The sequence below is a fragment of the Diaphorina citri genome, unplaced genomic scaffold (assembly GCF_000475195.1).
Source record: "Diaphorina citri unplaced genomic scaffold, Diaci psyllid genome assembly version 1.1 scaffold14, whole genome shotgun sequence".
Classification (NCBI taxonomy): Eukaryota; Metazoa; Arthropoda; class Insecta; order Hemiptera; family Psyllidae; genus Diaphorina; species Diaphorina citri.
In genome coordinates, this window is record NW_007377453.1 from 225772 (window position 1) to 244478 (window position 18707).

The 18707-nt window shown below is 35.2% G+C and overlaps 1 long non-coding RNA gene across 1 annotated transcript; it reads left to right on the forward strand.

The window, feature by feature from the left end:
* The first annotated feature begins 6492 nt into the window (after nt 1–6492).
* On the forward strand, nt 6493–9755 carry LOC113466552. The gene is made up of 2 exons (XR_003390922.1): nt 6493–6888; nt 9439–9755. It is a non-coding gene; the product is annotated as an uncharacterized LOC113466552 (long non-coding RNA).
* The last annotated feature ends 8952 nt before the right edge of the window (nt 9756–18707 follow it).

The window sequence follows — 18707 nt, forward strand, 5'->3', positions numbered from 1 at the left end:
GGCCAAATCCTAGGTGCGATGAGAGGATTTGTGGGTAAAGGATTCTTAAATTAATTTTCTATTTATGATGAAAATATTTCTGTACGCTTCCTCTGTAATAGGTTTTCTCTTGAGAATGTTCGAAAGCATCATATTTTGAGTGAAATTTCGGCAGTACATACTTATTTAAATCACACATGAAATTTTAATTTTAAAATACATCTCGGTAAATGGGAGGGTTTACTTAATACATTTAGCACTTGTACTAATTTCCCATTGCCTTCCTATCCTCCTGCAAACATCCCCGTATGTATTGCATAGTATTACGGGAGAAAAAATAAGAATAATGGAAACGTTGTTAAAACATTTGATGTTTATTTTTTAGTACTTGAAATAGTTCGACAGGTAAGTAGGTCCCTGTTTGATTAACAAACTAATCCAGAAGTAGGTACCTGATGGGTACAAGTCCAAACAATCATACACATAAATTTAAATTTATGAGGTGATTTTTTTTTTCTTGGGTTTTCTTTACTTATGCTTTTCCTTTCCCTAGCGGCTTTTGACCTCGTCGTTTCGAATGGTTTTTACTCCGCACTCCGCCTTCTAATGTCTTGGAATATTGTGGATTTCAGCACTCTCCCTTTCTCTCTTTTCTCCTCTTCCGTCGCAAGTCTTTCTCCTTCTGCCTCTTTTAAAGTAAGTTTAAAGTGTGATTTTACTGTGTGCGAAGGCACTGTGAGTTTTGGCATTTCCACTAATCTCTCTCTCTCTCTCTCTCTCTCACTCCTACTTTTCTCTTTATTCCTAACAGATCTTCATGCGATTTTACTGTGTGAAAAGGCATTTTACTCTCTCTCTCTTTCTCTCCCATGTTATCATTGAGAGCGTTTTCTTCAAGCTTTTAAGATTGAAGCATAAAAGTTAAAGGCCCTGTTGTTATGTACCATTATGGGAGAATAATGAGTTTTGGCATTTCCACTAATCTCTCTCTCTCTCTCACTCCTACTTTTCTCTTTATTCCTAACAGATCTTCATGCGATTTTACTGTGTGAAAAGGCTCTCTCTCTCTCTCTTTCTCTCCCACGTTATCATTGAGAGCGTTTTCTTCAAGCTTTTAAGATTGAAGCATAAAAGTTAAAGGCCCTGTTGTTATGTACCATTATGGGAGAATAGAGGTTTTTCCATTTCTTTTTTAATTACATCCTCCTGAGTAATTTAATTGCTGTATGATGAAACAAAGAGAGAGAGAGAGAGAGAGAGAGAGAGAGAGAGAGAGAGAGAGAGAGAGAGAGAGAGAGAGAGAGAGAGGCCACCTTTTACATTAACTTTGTCTGGTTGTAACTTTTTTTAAAAAACAAAACTTTCATTTTATCTGCATGAAAGTTCGCTTTCGACTTTTTTTCCTCTCTTCCTGGCTTATCATCTCTTTGGTTCTCTGGTGCCTGAAGACTACTTCAAGTCTCTTGTGTATTTCCATTGTTCATGCACCGTCTTCTATTCCATTGTTAATCTGGATGTTCAGTAATCAATAACCAATAGCACCCTTGAAATTATGTCGCGTCAGAATGGGGTCACATTGGTTAGTAATAAAATTCTTTTGTACATACTATGCGATGAATCGGGTGCATTTGGAAATGTAGATATTTGGGGTGGTATAAGACTATGAAAATACATTTCAGATCTTTCAATGCTATAACTGTGTTCTCTGCAATTATTGTTAGGTTGGTTAGATGCAAGAAAGCATTTGAATGTGACCACTGGAAGAGGTTCCCACATTATAATTTATACAGATGTATGCTAATTTGTCATGATTGGCGTCTCTACGAAAATGTCCCAGAAAATTCTGTTTCCGATCCCACTATGCGTTAACATGGACAAGTATAAATCATGCTGAATTCGTGAATGAACCCAGTAGTTCTACCACACAACGGAACTGACATCGATGTGTGTTTTTTTTCGGAAAGCGTAAATACCTATATCTTTCATAAATAAATTCTTGGAAGAAAGGCGATAAATTATATGTATACGTACCATGCAGCGATAAAAGAAAAAACTTCTAGTTGTAAAAAATTCTGTACAGGGTTAGAAAGAGGTACGTCCTAGCATGATCATATTCCTGATCTCAAGACACATTGCTTTCAAGCAAAGTAAAAGGAGATGAAAAGTATGAAAACTATGCCAAATCCGGTGTGATATTGGTTCTCAAGAAGTCAAGTAGAAGAACTTGGGAAATTCCTGCCTGACATTAAGTGAAGCTGAAATCCCATTATGTAGGTATTTGATCACTGTGTTCTTTCGCAGGTTTTACCCAGTCAGACCTCATATAGTCAATTGATTACCCTGTATGATAGATATCTTGCAAAAAAAAATGGGTAAAACTCGCACAGGTAAAGCAACCTTTAACAGAAGCAAAAGTTATCATATGTGGAGACTATAAAAGTAATGGGTGGAGTAATAAATGCTAAATTATGGGCAATCATAAAAAATGAAATATCGGTTGTTTTTTACTCTAAAAATAACTGAATATGTGTACCTATGTAGATGGAATAAATTTAATAGTGTGCTTGTGTGACTAGCTTGTGGCCTGGACAGATTTTTGTTCCGTGTCAGAGGTTTCGAATGAGTGACTGTCAGGGTATAATGATTTTTTCTTTGTATATCTCAAGGAATGGAGCGTCATCTCGACAAGAATTCGAGGAATGGGCGAAGGTACAGAGGATTGTTTAGAATTTTCAGATATTTCTACCACTCCAGCACATTTCTACTCGGAACAATTATATTATTGTGAAGATTTTCAACTTGAACCCATCCCATTCAATAGCTTTTCCTTTCAGGATAAATACCTTTCACCTCACTCCTACACGTGCTCCCTGGAAAAACAAATATTTTTTCCCTCATTCTTCTCTTCTTTAGCAATAATTAATACACTTTGAAATTTTTAGAGAACGAAAAATTCTAAAGAAAATATTTTTAATAATAAGAGAAAATAAAATTGAAATATTTGTGAGGATGGAAAAGAAAAATATTTACATTCTTCTTCGAGAGCATCACGTCCTTTCTCTCCTGTGTGGCATTTCACTTTTATATTCCTGCTAATTCTTATGCTACCTGTCTAAAAAACTTTAGCCAACTTGAAGCTAGGGCAGATGTTGCGTCAGAATACCTGACGTTGTTCTGAATGAAGCAAGTTTGAGAAGACTTTGTCCAATGAATAATGAATGATAACTTGTATTATTGCTCTCTCATAATGAACTTCCAGCTTGAATAAAAACGTTCAATATAAATCTTTTATTTGAGGTTGTTTGGATTATTCTTTCATAACGTTTAATCAACATCTTTACACCTGCAAGACTTTCTTGCTATACGGAACAGCATTTCTTCTGAATTCTAAATGATTCCATCCAGGGCTCAGATAGGAAAGAAGAGCTATTTCACCTGAATAATACATCAGAACAAATGCCATAGCTGTAACAGTGAGCGCTTGAATGTTACTTGGTTTCTATTTAGTTTTATTACACCTCGATAGGAAAAATAAATGTGGCCCTGGGGAGAATTTCCCACATACTGCGCGAATCCAATACAAACTAATGGAATAATCCAATGTGTTGTAGATCTAATATACCTTCCTACATTTCTGACACGAGTGAAATTGCAAAATTTGACTATTAAACAGATTAAACTCGTGTTGCTTCTAACACCTTTCATGTGGATTTGTGACTCGCGGAATGCTGAAAGTTTGTCAGTTGAAGCGTCAAAAGTTCAAGGCTGTTGTCTCTGAATGAAATGTTTCTCATTGTTTTGACGATTTTAATTGATCTCATTACATGTGCTGTATTTTGTTCTTTGCTCTCAAGTTCAAGTCTTTTATTTCATTGGAAGATTCTCAATTGTGTTTAGTTGACTGAAGATGTGCAAGATGCTGAGCAATTGAAACAATTTTTCCAATAATTCTTCTTTACTTACACGTGCTGTATTTTGTTCTTTGCTCTCAAGTTCAAGTCTTTTATTTTATTGGAAGATTCTCAATTGTGTTTAGTTGACTGAAGATGTGCAAGATGCTGAGCAATTGAAACAATTTTTCCAATAATTCTTCTTTACCTTCCTCTCCGTTTGGAACCTTATTTTTCAATATTGTATTTATTCCGTCTTATTTCTTTTGTTTGAACAGATGAGAGAAGAACGCTTGGGAAATTTGTTGTTTTTTCTCCCGTTTTATTTTTCAAATCAAATGCCTCTTGATTTATGTAAAAACTTTTCACTGTAATTTTTCTAAAGGATCGAATAGAATGGTATTTAAATAAATCGACGTGGGTACTCGTATATCTTATTCAAACACATTTGGAAAGAAAAAGTTCAACTTAAAAGTTTTGGATCTTACTATTCGACGTGGGTACTCGTATATCTTATTCAAACACATTTGGAAAGAAAAAGTTCAACTTGAAAGTTTTGGATCTTACTAGAATATAATCCAGCATTTTAGATATTGCATATGTATCTACCCACTTAAAGTTGTATCTACCTACTTAAAGTTATTTCCATGTTGAATTTTTCCAACCACTTGCTATAATCTGTAAACAGGCGCGATGTTAATCCTCAGTATACATACTTACTTGCTTATGTGTTATAGGAATCAAACTACACATGGCACTGACTTTTGGCAAACATGTACCTATGTATGTAGTATGTAGGTATACTGCTACATATGTGACTTGACGATTAATATAAAAAGTACTTATTACTCAGGAAAACTCAATTTACATTTCCTTTCACCACATTTCAAAGTTTTTCTCTCAAGTTCTTTCACTTTTTTGACTTCGAGATCTTTTTCATATTCTCGAAAAATAAAAAAAGAATAATTTATTTTTTAAATCAAATGCCTCTTGATTTATGTAAAAACTTTTCACTGTAATTTTTCTAAAGGATCGAATAGAATGGTCTTTAAATAAATCGACGTGGGTACTCGTATATCTTATTCAAACACATTTGGAAAGAAAAAGTTCAACTTAAAAGTTTTGGGTCTTACTAGAATATAATCCAGCATTTTAGATATTGCATATCTACCCACTTAAAGTTGTATCTACCTACTTAAAGTTATTTATGTCTTCTGTATGGGGATGATTTTCCATGTTGAGTTTTTCCAACCACTTGCTATAATCTGTAAACAGGCGCGATGTTACTCAGTATACATACTTACTTGCTTATGTGTTATAGGAATCAAACTTAAACACATGGCACTGACTTTTGGCAAACATGTACCTAGTATGTAGTATGTAGGTATACTGCTACATATGTGACTTGACGATTAATATAAAAAAGTATTACTCAGGAAAACTCAATTTACATTTCCTTTTACCACATTTCAAAGTTTTTCTCTCAAGTTCTTTCACTTTTTTGACTTCGAGATCTTTTTCATATTCTCGAAAAATAAAAAAAGAATAAATACCCTTCTAATGAAACTTTATGAAGATTCCAACGGTATATCATAAGCCCAAAAGTTCAAACGTTACATAAATTACAATTATTTTTAATTAAGAATGGTTGCAGGGAGAGAAGTAATGTGCTAGGTTTAAAGCTTTGTCCTCTTTGAGGGATTATTTTCGGTTTGAAATGTTAAAAAGAACGATGGAATAACTGAACCTCTGCAGGAAAAGAACTCTTGTCGTGAAAACATCTGAAAGAGAAGTAAGAAGAAGAAAAGAGAAATGAAAAGTGAAGAGGTCTTCTAGTATTTCTTCTCCTTGTAGTGTCGTGCCCCACTCAGGGTATCTATGAAATGTTAAAAAGAACGATGGAATAATTGAACCTCTGCAGGAAAAGAACCCTTGTCGTGAAAACATCTGAAAGAGGAGTAAGAATAAGAATGGTTGCAGGGAGAGAAGTAATATGCTAGGTTTAAAGCTTTGTCCTCTTTGAGGGATTATTTTCGGTTTGAAATGTTAAAAAGAACGATGGAATAATTGAACCTCTGCAGGAAAAGAACCCTTGTCGTGAAAACATCTGAAAGAGGAGTAAGAAGAAGAAAAGAGAAATGAAAAGTGAAGAGGTCTTCTAGTATTTCTTCTCCTTGTAGTGTCGTGCCCCACTCAGGGTATCTAACGCCCGCCACCCATGTCAAGATAGTCGGAACATGTGTGCCGGAAAAATCTAGAAACCTGGGTCTAAAGCTTCCTATTCCTACGGTCGGAGGCAACGCGACCGCCGAGAGAGTCTGATAGACAGCGGTCGGTCAGACGGTCCGAGCGTGAAGCATGAATGGCTGACACAAGACTTTTCTAACCAAATTTTTTGTTTGAGTATTTTGCTCTGTTTTGATTTATTTGGTCGACACAGACCTACATTTGCGTCACTGACTCAGTCTTTATTGGTACAGCTGTAATGTAACGAGAGCGAGAAATCCATTTAGAAAACAATAATTTTATTCATTATCACTCTTTTCACATGCACACTAGAATGTACTTCAGTTCCACGAGTGAAGCCGAGTTCAACCGAAATGAAATATGTAATAAAAATCTCAGAAGTGAAGGACTTGTAGCTCGGTCAGAGCTGAGATCTAGGAACTAAACTAGTCAGAGTTGTAGTTGTGTGTCTGGTACCGGTCCGTGGTCCAGAACCAAGTTCATTGCTACCCGAGACCGCGTACTGTAAACCATTCCGAGCTTTGTGTATAACTTGTGCCGGAGTTACAAATATACAAAGTTTACAATTTTATTTTTACTTTCTGTGGCAAGGTTTTTCCCTCCTGTGTCTTTTTGCCCAAAGTTCTACGGAAAAGCAGAACAAGTTCAAAGAAAATTCACTTCCCAAATATTTATTCAAAAGTTTTTCTCTTTCCTTTTCGCGTTTTTCCATCTCTTGCTCTCTTCTTTTCCTTCTCACGTCCTTTCCTTCCCTTCCCGCTATATTCCCTTGGTAAGTTCTATCTACTAAAGTTTTAAATTAAATAATTCCCTTAGTGTGTTTTTGAAAATGTTTGAATAATTTAATTGAATGTTGATTTTTGTGCTTAAAATTTAAAATGCTACCTTCTGTGTCTTGTGTTACGTTGTTTGTGGAATTAGTTTGTGTGTTTTTTGCTGAATTAAATAAACCTAATTAATCACGTGCTCTTTCATGTTGTCAAGACTAAAGTAACGTTTCTTGATGTAACCTATATGCTTATGAAACTAAACTGATATTATTTTTTGTTGTAATCGTACAGCTTAAATATTTTCTAAATCAGTATTCTATGTGAAAATGTTCCGTTGAAAGAAATTTTAAATAAGATGATCATATTTAATGATTGATAATGATTGAAAAATACTTTTGTAACATCTCTTGAAAGTTGTGCTTGTGAGGAAAGAGAAAAGAAGAAGAAGGAAAAGGCAGAGAAGAAGAAAAACAACTTAAAGACATCTAAAATTAATGTCGATCTTTTTTTAGTTGAATAGGTCCTTGTAACATCCTGTTTTGAGCCCCAACAACCGTAATTTTACCGTTTAACTAATCAACAATCTAAAACCTCACACAAAACACCCCAAAACCTTCGATTTCCACCTACCGCTCAAAGGAACCACATACGAAGGAGTATAGGCAGTTTCTGTGGTTATTTGTGTCAAGTGCATAGTGAAAGTTTCGACCGTTTAGAGAAAAGGCTGTTATTTAAAACTACCTAACTACAAACAGCGTCTGTACCCAGAATGGGCGGCTGAAATATACACTGAGGGGCTTACTACCTCATCAGTTATACCCTCGTTATCCTTCGGGATAACCTCCCTAATTTTTTTCTTTACTACATTCATGATGGAAACACACCCTCGAATTTTAACTACCCCAGGTGGTACCCAATCCACCCTCATCCCTGATGAGGCAAGTTAGGCCTATGGAGTCTGGGGAGCCTACAACATCGTGTAAAAAGAAAAATTTAACCTGCGACTATCAATATGCAGAGAGAAGAGCGGATCATTTTTTTCGTGGTCCCCAGTTGACCAAAACGCAAAAAAAACCTAAAAGTGGAAGGGAATTTTGCTGTGTTAAACCTTCACGTACCTACATACCTACCTACTTGATGCGAGGAATATTTTTAGTGGCAATCGTGTGTAAAGTTAGTAGATGTTTTTTGACAACTTTATCAATGATTTTCAGTATCAGCAATGTAATAACCATGAATGGAGTCATTGCTCTAGTATACTGGTTGCTAGTTTGTGTGACATCATTGTTATGGTTTTAAATAATATGGACAACAGCTACTTATTAGTCACTCATTAGCGTGGATTGTTTTTCCGTTATCTGAGACACATGTTAGATGTGTCGCTGCTCAACATTTCTAGATGTTTACTAATTTTGATATAGTATCTGGGTGTTTATCTGAGTGTTTGTTACGTAATATTACCGCTTTCATGATTTCAGCTTTATCTTCAATCCTAATACATATACATAGCTAGTGTCTGTCCGAGACTATCATGAGTTTAATATTCCATGTAAACTGACGATTTTTAATAACATTGGAATCAAATGTACATTTGCATCCATATTACCACAACCACATTTGCCATTTGCTCTTACATGAAAGTACAAGTATTTCAATCAATAGGTTGCTGACATCATAGGTACATAGGTAATGTTATTTGAAATATGTATTTTCTCTTCACTTTCTAATCTCCTTTAAAGTCCGCTCGATATGTCCGTGGTCCAAAGAATAAGGTTTCTAAATTAGAAATTTCAAGAGAAATCAGGTTAATCTTTACATTATTCAAAAGGGATTATGAAGCTAATATGTATTCCTAATTTGAACATTGAATCACATCCATTGAACCTAAAAGAGAGACATTGAATGAATTGAACTTTACACTCTAAAACTATGTTATCAATGGTGTACCTACTGAGAAGCAAAAGAGATAGTCATTTAGCTATAGACCCAAGAATGTCATGTGCATTCAACTATGTGGTGCAAGGTTCTGGTTTTGCCCGAAGAGATTGATGGAGGGGGCAGTCCAGAATTTCCAACCGGTTTAACCTTGAAATCAACTTGCTAGTCAGGTCTGATTACAGGTTTTGAGAATCATACAGAATATTCACTACACATTACTATTGCATAGGTCAATGAACTCTGTGGTTCTTTAATTCTTCTTTTGTGTTGTTATTGAATAACATCTCCTCATGTTATGTGATATTATCTGCAAGGTATTGCTGTAAGTTGCTGAATTTCATCATACACCAGTATTGCCAAATCAGATATTCAATGAAATATGTAACTGTATGTTTTGAATCTAAGAAAGCATGCACTTTCCAAATAAATTGAAACTTGAATTAATAAAACTAAACTTCCAAGTTTTTCTTTTAGGTAGGAAAAGCCAAAAAATATTATTATAATAATTCATTCAGGTCTTTAATTACTTTTGAAATTCGTGAAGAAAAAAAAAATCCATTACTGCAATTATATTTCTTTCCTTATTATTTCTCAAACTTTATACTATTTCACAGTCATGCAGGAACTCTTATAAAGCTATAAGCTATAACACAATATTGTCATCAGTTTGATAGTTTTTAGAACTTTCATGTTTCATTAACGTAAATAAAAGAAAATGAGTTGTTTGGAAAAGAACTAAGTACAAAAAGTTTTAGATTTTCAGTTCATTTCACTTTTCACTTATCCCATTGTAAAAGTTCCAATGAAAATCTTAAAAACAACGCCACCTTTCTAGTGAAAATTTCGTAGAATTAACAAAAACCCGAGGTTTAAGCAAGAAAAATGGCAAGTTCTTACTTGGAGAGATGGATTTTCTCAAAAGTCTGTTGCCTTTGGAATCATCTGATGTAGTGGAATTCCAAGTTTTGGAAAGTTGAGATCAGAGAGTTACTTAGTAACATGTCACCGTTCTAGTGAAAATTTCGTAGATTTAACAAAAACCCGAGGTTTAAGCAAGAAAAATGGCAAGTTCTTACTTGGAGAGATGGATTTCCTCAAAAGTCTGTTGCCTTTGGAATCATCTGATGTAGTGGAATTCCAAGTTTTGGAAAGTTGAGATCAGAGAGTTACTTAGTAACATGTCTCAAAAGCCTGTTGCCTTTGGAATCATCTGATGTAGTGGAATTCCAAGTTTTGGAAAGTTGAGATCAGAGAGTTACTTAGCAACATGACCAACAGAAGAGTCAAGCGTACCAATTCATCCCCACTCAAACCCACGACCTCTGCCCTGAAGCTCCGGTCTTCTATGCGAAAGGTAAGCGATTCAGTAGGGTACTAGTCAACATTTATACACGTCACATCCTCATATCATATCCTAGTAACATGACCAATAGAAGAGTCAAGCGTACCAATTCATCCCCACTCAAACCCACGACCTCTGCCCTGAAGCTTCGGTCTTCTATGCGAAAGGTAAGCGATTCAGTAGGGTACTAGTCAACATTTATACACGTCACATCCTCATATCATATCCAAATCTTGGGTTTTGCACCTTGTCTATCTTTCTGTACGCCAGAAATGGAATCTTGACCGCCTACCTGTTCCGGTGGTCAGTGTGATGATTCTTGAAAGAGAAAATGGCAGAGCCTTATTTGAAAATAAGTGCAAGTATTATACAAGACACTATCCATTGCTCAAATTACGTTACATCCATGCCAGAGTTTTCGTCACCTGTCTGTTCTCATGTTTAAATCTTCAATAGACACAAAAGTGTCCGTTTAATCTTTTACGACACACTATGCTTTGCAGAGGTAAACAAAATATTCAAGCTTTGTTTAGAAGAAGGATAGTGCCTGAATCACGTTTATCTGTTTATCAGCGCCTTTTTCCCGTCTCATTTTCCCTTCACAGGAAATAAGAGACCGTACTGTGTGGAAAAAGGTAGGAAGAAAGAAGAATCTGGTAGAGGAAGTGAGAAAGAAAGACTCTGATAGAAGGACTGCTGAGGAGAAAGCGAAATATTGTTTGTACTTTTCCTTCCTAAGCTGCGCCGTTCAAGTTTAGTCATGGCTTCCATTTAATTGAATAGATTGATTTCGGTATAAGCTGAAAGCAATCTATACCCCGGAAGATTTCAGACGGATTTGTTGTTCCGAAATTTCATAAGTGGAAGAAACTTTTCAAATAGGGCTTATTAAAAAGTTTTTTTTCTCTCACTGATGCCTTAGAGGAGAACCTTTGGGATTTCTCAGTGGTGGATTTTGATATCACGTTAAATTTTGAAGGGAAGTTGGGATATACCATAGTAGAATAAATAATCAGTGACCTTGAACTTTTGACTTTCCCCTTTTTAGTCCGTCCTTCCTTTATTATTACAATAGTAATAAAAAGGTATAAGGGACGGACTATTGTATTCGCTTCGGTGTCGATTTGAAAATAAGTGCAAGTATTATACAAGACACTATCCATTGCTCAAATTACGTTACATCCATGCCAGAGTTTTCGTCACCTGTCTGTTCTCATGTTTAAATCTTCAATAGACACAAAAGTGTCCGTTTAATCTTTTACGACACACTATGCTTTGCAGAGGTAAGATTTGAAAATAAGTGCAAGTATTATACAAGACACTATCCATTGCTCAAATTACGTTACGTCCATGTCAGAGTGTTCATCACCTGTCTGTTCTCATGTTTAAATCTTCAATAGACACAAAAGTGTCCGTTTAATCTTTTACGACACACTATGCTTTGCAGAGGTAAACAAAATATTCAAGCTTTGTTTAGAAGAAGGATAGTGCCTGAATCACGTTTATCTGTTTATCAGCGCCTTTTTCCCGTCTCATTTTCCCTTCACAGGAAATAAGAGACCGTACTGTGTGGAAAAAGGTAGGAAGAAAGAAGAATCTGGTAGAGGAAGTGAGAAAGAAAGACTCTGATAGAAGGACTGCTGAGGAGAAAGCGAAATATTGTTTGTACTTTTCCTTCCTAAGCTGCGCCGTTCAAGTTTAGTCATGGCTTCCATTTAATTGAATAGATTGATTTCGGTATAAGCTAAAAGCAATCTATACCCCGGAAGATTTCAGAAGGATTTGTTGTTCCGAAATTTCATAAGTGGAAGAAACTTTTCAAATAGGGCTTATTAAAAAGTTTTTTCTCTCACTGATGCCTTAGAGGAGAACCTTTGGGATTTCTCAGTGGTGGATTTTGATATCATGTTAAATTTTGAAGGGAAGTTGGGATATACCATAGTAGAATAAATAATCAGTGACCTTGAACTTTTGACTTGCCCTCTTTTTATGTAATGAAATTGTTAAATTCCAGGGTAGTTTTTCCTCCGCTATGTTTATCATCTGTTCCTTGTGTCTGGTACAATTTATCTTTCTCTGATTTGTAAACTATGAGCATGAGCACGCGTCCGGTCAGCAATGGTCAACTGTTTCTCACATTTCATTTTTTACCTTGTGGATTTTTTAGTCCGTCCTTCCTTTATTATTACAATAGTAATGAAAAGGTATAAGGGACGGACTATTGTATTCGCTTCGGTGTCGGTCTGTCTGTCTGTCAGTCAGTCTGTCTGTCAGTCTGTCCCCATAGAAGGACTTATCCAAACCTGGTCGACCAGACTCGACCTATATATCAAATTAAAGGTCTTTTTACCAGGATCACGAAAATGGTGGTGCAAATTTTGTCCAGAAAACCATAAAGCCAAAAATCCAAAAAAACTGGTTTTTGGGGGATTTTTTTCACATTTTCTCACACAAATGAGCTCTGATCTCGAAATTTGTCGCGACGACCTATGAACTCAAAGCGAGAAAGTTTTAGATAACACTTCAGCCGATCATTTAAGACCGGTTTTAGCGTTACCTATGTTAAGCTACGAGCAAGGCCAATAAATGGATGGGTGACTTAAACAATATATTGGAAATAAAGGGAGAAAGGGCTCTAGTCTTGATTTAAAATCATTACATGAAAGTAAAATCAAAAAATCAAATCAAGAATAATAATAAACTGAAAATTAAACAAATTATGTAGGTACATAGATAGGTACTGATTTTCTCTAATCACTACGGGCTAAAAAATTCCCGGAGGGACGGACCCTGCTTGTTGGTTTTATGGTTCTCTGGACAAAATTTGCACCACCACTTTCGTTTTCCTCGTAAAAAGACCTTTAATTTGATATATAGGTCGACCAGGTTTGGATAAGTCCTTCTATGGGGACAGACAGAGCCATTTTTAGCACAATAGTTGCTAGTTACCAGTTAAAGTTTTGGCTCCCTTCCATTTCTCGAGAGATCCGTAATGAATTATTGGAATGAATGTTAAAATATTCTTCTGTTCAGTCAAGAAATGGTGTTTCTCAGTTGGCAATGCTCTCTCTTCTATACTGAAGAGCTGGTTAGTGGATTCCAGTTTTCGCATTAATCTTCAGGTGCAGATTCTTGTACATTTGAAGTAGTGTTTCTATCAGATTAGTTATCTCACCCATGACCCTCTATGACCTTATATTCTAATATTTGTCTTTAGATGGTAGACATTTATGCATTTTATACAAACATATGCATAAGAACGGACCTTTATTGAAGAAGACAAATGACGGAAATTGTCTCTCTTGAAAATTATTTTTTCACGATCTATTGCTTTCTACTTAATTTCCTTTGTCTTAATTGAATCATTTCTTTTAATTTCACAAGAACTGGTGCTCAAATATTACATTATTTCATTAACTCCTTTGTTTACAATCTTCATCGCTTTTCTTGAGAGCAAGCGACGTGTGAACCTGACGAGTTTTCTTTCCTGAAACTTTCCCTTAATTAAGACAGGAAGAGAGAGAGAGAGGGAGGGATGTAGAGATATTTATTAGCTTGATAAAAAAGTCGAAGAGATGTATATCTTCTATCTTATCTCAAAGTTGTTTATCTTCATAATTTATCTCTCCCTCTCTCCTTGCCTATCTCCCTTTCGAACATTTGTGTTAGCTCAAAGTTAACTTGAAAGTTGTGCTTGTGAGGAAAGAGAAAAGAAGAAGAAGAAGGAAAAGGCAGAGAAGAAGAAAAACAACTTAAAGACATCTAAAATTAATGTCGATCTTTTTTTAGTTGAATAGGTCCCCCGAGTATTCAATGTTGCTTTTATCCCAACTGCTGTGTGGAATGAGAAAAGCTGTTGGAACTTGATTCACTTTAGTCCGTATGTGTGAGTTACTTTTGCTGTTTTGTCATGAGATCCAATGCTCCCGAGTGCTTTGGGTCTTTACCTCTTTACTTTCCACACTTTTCCTCTATTCTTTTCTCACGTTTCATTTTTCCTCTCCACATTTGTCCTCTTTTCTTTCTCCCGTCCTTTCCTCAGTTTTCCTCAAAGGTGACCGACCGACCTCTATATCAGAAGATGTTGACACCAGTCTTCGTCTTCTTCCATTGCACCTTTTTCCCAATTTGATTAGAAGTCCACTTTCATTCCAATTTTATTCTACCCCTCCGTAGCTTCCTATTCAATACTTCTTTCCTGGTCTATCCTTTCTCTATCATGTCTCCTTCTAATGAACTTTTACCTTATATCTGTAAAGGGATTGGGAATTGGAATGGATCCTTGGAAATCTGTTTATTTTGATCTGAAAAATAGCATGATGGGGTTGTTTTATGTCGTGAAATATACGTAGAAAATTCAACAGCTTTATAGTTTACGTTTCAGAATTTGGGAGCAACAGATATGTATTTTATGCTATTTATTCTATATCTAATATGGCTTTTGCTCTGAAATACTACATGCCTACCTTTTACTTTAACCGTAAGATCTTGTACTTACATACATATCTTGGTAAACCATTTTAGAACCCTGCATTTTGTACGATACTCATAGGTAGAGACACTTTTAGATGATAAATCGTCTACCTACCATAGCTCGAAACAATTTTGGCATTTAAAAAATGCTGAAATTGTCTGAAGGTGAATGGAACTAATGAGTAGAACATGCAAAGTATGTAGGAGAAGGTGCAGCAGTGTCGATGTGTACTGTTTTGCTCTAACTGAAGCAATGATAGAATGTAGAATGTGGGAATTGTAGCTTAATAAATATATCTTTTGTTCGTGCATGAAAGTCTCAGAGTAACCTATAACTTAGCTAAAATTGTAGGCTGTACAAAATAAGATCCTGTATTCCTGTAGCCTAGTGCTATGGATAACGGGATAGCTAATTAGGACTAGTACCAATAGTAATAGGTAGAAATACTATAGTTGTCATGCACACAATCATGCAAAGAAATTATCAAAAATCCTCGTTCTTTTTTTACCAGAAATATTGTACTCGTACGAGTAGAATGTAGAATTTTTACTATCTGTTCTTTATCTTAAGAACTTGCTGTTTCAAGTTTTGTTGGCTACTTTTGGTGTTTAACTTTAACTGACCATACTTGAAGACACCGCTTGGGATTGGACCAAGATGGGATAGTATTTTGTAAGTGTCAGCATGGAAGTTATAGTTTTGGTGATGTATAAGTTTCAAATGGTGAAGCTATTATTTAGCATTCTGGCTGAAGTAAGTTAAAGTTAAAGCTCAGGTAATGAATAGGATAGGTTAGACCAAGATGGGATAGTACTTTGTAAGTGTCAGCATGAAGGTTATAGTTTCGGTGATGTATAAGTTTCAAATGGTGAAGCTATTATTTAGCATTCTGGCTGAAGTAAGTTAAAGTTAAAGCTCAGGTAATGAATAGGATGTTACGAGATATACGATATTATACAGGGTGTTTCGAAGTCAGACTGACATTGAGACGTAGAGGTACATAATGTGTACAAAGGATGCTTTACTCTGGTAGATTATGAAATACTTTGATTTATGACTAGTTCTTGTATCCTGCTTAAAATGTCATGGCGGGTACAGAGTTATTCTGAGAATATATTCTTTTTTTTTCTTCTTCTTCTTCTTCTTCTTCTTCTTCTTCTTCTTCTTCTTCTTCTTCTTCTTCGTCTTCGTCTTCGTCTTCTTCTTCTTCTTCTCGTACAGAGTTACTCTGAGAATATATTTTTTTTTCTTTCAACCGAGCATTGTTAAGCGATGTTTTGCATCACACTATAAAAGACGAGACAATAAAGTCTGTCTCTGCCACCCAACCTCAGTACAGAACACTTGCCATTTTTTAAAAACTTTCCAACTCCCCTGACGAGATTAAGTTAACCGAGTTAAGCGATGTTTTGCATCACATTATAAAAGACGAGGCAATAAAGTCTGTCTCTGCCACCCAACCTCAGTACAGAACACTTGCCATTTTTTAAAAACTTTCCAACTCCCCTGACGAGATTAAGTTCAAGCTTTTTCAGTGGTTTGCCTCACATTAACTGACTGGGGAGAAGTTTTTTGTATCAATAATTTAAAGTCAAGAACACTCCCCGAGAACGTTTGTTTGTTTTTAGATTTCGTCCCTTCTGTAAGTTAAAACTTAAAACCAAATCGTTTGAAAACTTTCTATCGAGAGAGGAGAAAAAAGTCTTGTTAGAAAATTGAAAAACAAGAAAAAAGACGCTGAAAACCCTTTGGAATTTTCCAAACAACACAATGGACATTTCAAGATTTAAGTTGTTGGAAAACTCTTTCTTTATCCCCAGGGCTGAGCTTTTCTTCCTTAATGGAAACCCACAAAATTTTGAAAAGAAAAGGCCATGGTGAATAGTAATAGTAAGCTACATATAAAATGTTCATATTCTACAACATGCTATAAAATGTTTACTTTTTGCCAATGTACATCGGAGTGTACTTAAACTGCGGTAATATTAACTAACTTCGGTAGTGTTTATTACCGATACCCAATAGCACGTTGGCTCTGTCGTTTGTTCAACAGTCTCTTAGTTGAAAGTTTAAAAAAAAACTAAACAAGAAAACTTGGTTCAAAAAGTTATAATAATATTGAAGGTGCCTAAAAAAGCGTCTTTTCCAAACTTGACAACAGATTGCCTTGGCTATAATTTTTTCCCTTCGATGTATTTTTTCTAAGCTAAAACTTTTCAAAAGCTTTAAAGTAGAAGATGCAAAAAAACATGAAAAAGTCAAGTTTGGAAACATGTTTTACCCGGAAGAAAGTTTCAAAGAAAATTTGGTATGCAAACAACTGGTGGTATAGAAAAACAAGGTAAGTAGGGTAGGGTGGGGAAAATATTCTCTTACTTGTTGGTCATGGAAATGACCGAGTGACCTTATTGTATCTATTTTAGGGACGTGACGTATCCGTTGCTTTCTAAGTGACGACGTTTTATGAAAGAAGGTTCATTTCTTGAGAGAGCCAACCAAGATCATTTTGCAAAATTGTAGGAGTATTTAGAATTGAAGTAACTGTAAATAAATCACTTCAAACTACTTAGCTGTGGACTGTACCCTTTTAAGCATAACTATTATAGGGAATTTTTTATCGTCTAACATTTTGAGATGAAAGGTCCATATTGCAAGTCTCTCTTTCTTTTTAACTCACGGAGATCCTGACTGGGCATGGATTCTTTCGAGAATACAAGCACAGAATACTGCATGACGGTGACGGAAAATGCCCTGAATGCTCTCTCTTCCTCTTTCTGTCTTCCTTTCATTTTTCTTTCTTTCTGCCTTTGGTTAATTCAGTTTTTAAACCTTTTGCCTTATTATCTACTTTGAGAATTCAAATTATTTTGGAACATGGAAATGTTTCAAAAAAGTAATTATTATCATTTTATTTAATGTATACCCTGAGGTTGCACTTGTAGGAGCTCCTGGCTATTTCTTTTCTTTCTTTCTTTAGTCTAATTTCAAGATTAGAGGATATTAGGTGTTTTTTTTTTTTTTTTTTTTTTCTTTCTTTCTTTCTTTTTTCTTTCTGTTCCTCGGGACTAACCATATAAAAAATCCCAGACAAAGCCCAAAAAAATCCCAGAAATCCCTCAATTTTTAATATTTTTTTCAATGCCTTCTAGTCCTATTTAACTGCGCCGCAGGCGAAATTTTTCAAAGGTGATGGCTCCAAGTAATTTATTATCTGTTTATCCTCCCAATATACCTCATCCGCTAATTTACATAGGTGAGATTTTTGCAGGCAACATTAGCGTTACAAGAAAGCGCTGGTGCTCATTGTTGCTATAGCGCTGGTGTCTGTAGGTAAGTATACTTACCTAAAGGTATGAATTTATGAATTTCGTAAAAATGTACATCTATTGTTGTAATTTGTAATTGGTTATTAACGTGACTTCACGACTGTTTAGACTTTTCTTCGGAACAGAAAATTAAAATTGAAAAAATAAAAGTTTTGATTTTTTCAACTCGTAAAAATCAACCATTCATTCTAAATTTTACCAAAATGCATCTCCTACATTAATGCTTAACAAGAAAAGAAGTTGAATGAACAACGCCGTAGGCAATTTTTTTTAGAAATTTTTGTCTAAAATCTACAGAAATTCATAAAATCGAGAATTTGGTGAATTTGTCCAGAATTCCGTAAAAATTGCCTAAAATCCCTCAATCCCTTATTTATTTTTTTATCCCAGACAGACCCGAAAAATCCCAGGAAAGGGATAAAAATCCCTTAAGTAAGAACACTGCTTGCACGACGAATAATATCTCCCTGATGGTCTGTAAATGTGTAAAACTAAGATTTAGGTAATTATGTAAAATGGGAAAGATAGGGAACCAAAAATATAGGGTATGTAAAGTGAAAAGGTAAATCAAAAACTCTAGAGAGCAGCAAAGGCAAAACAATTTAGACAAAATTACATTTAAGTTGAAGAAAAAAAAAAGCGAACTCGTATTTTTATTATTTATGCTAATTAGGCATTTCCCTTTCTTTCCTTTTCCTCCTTCCTAATTTTTCATAGTTCTCCTCCCCATTTCCTCCTCGC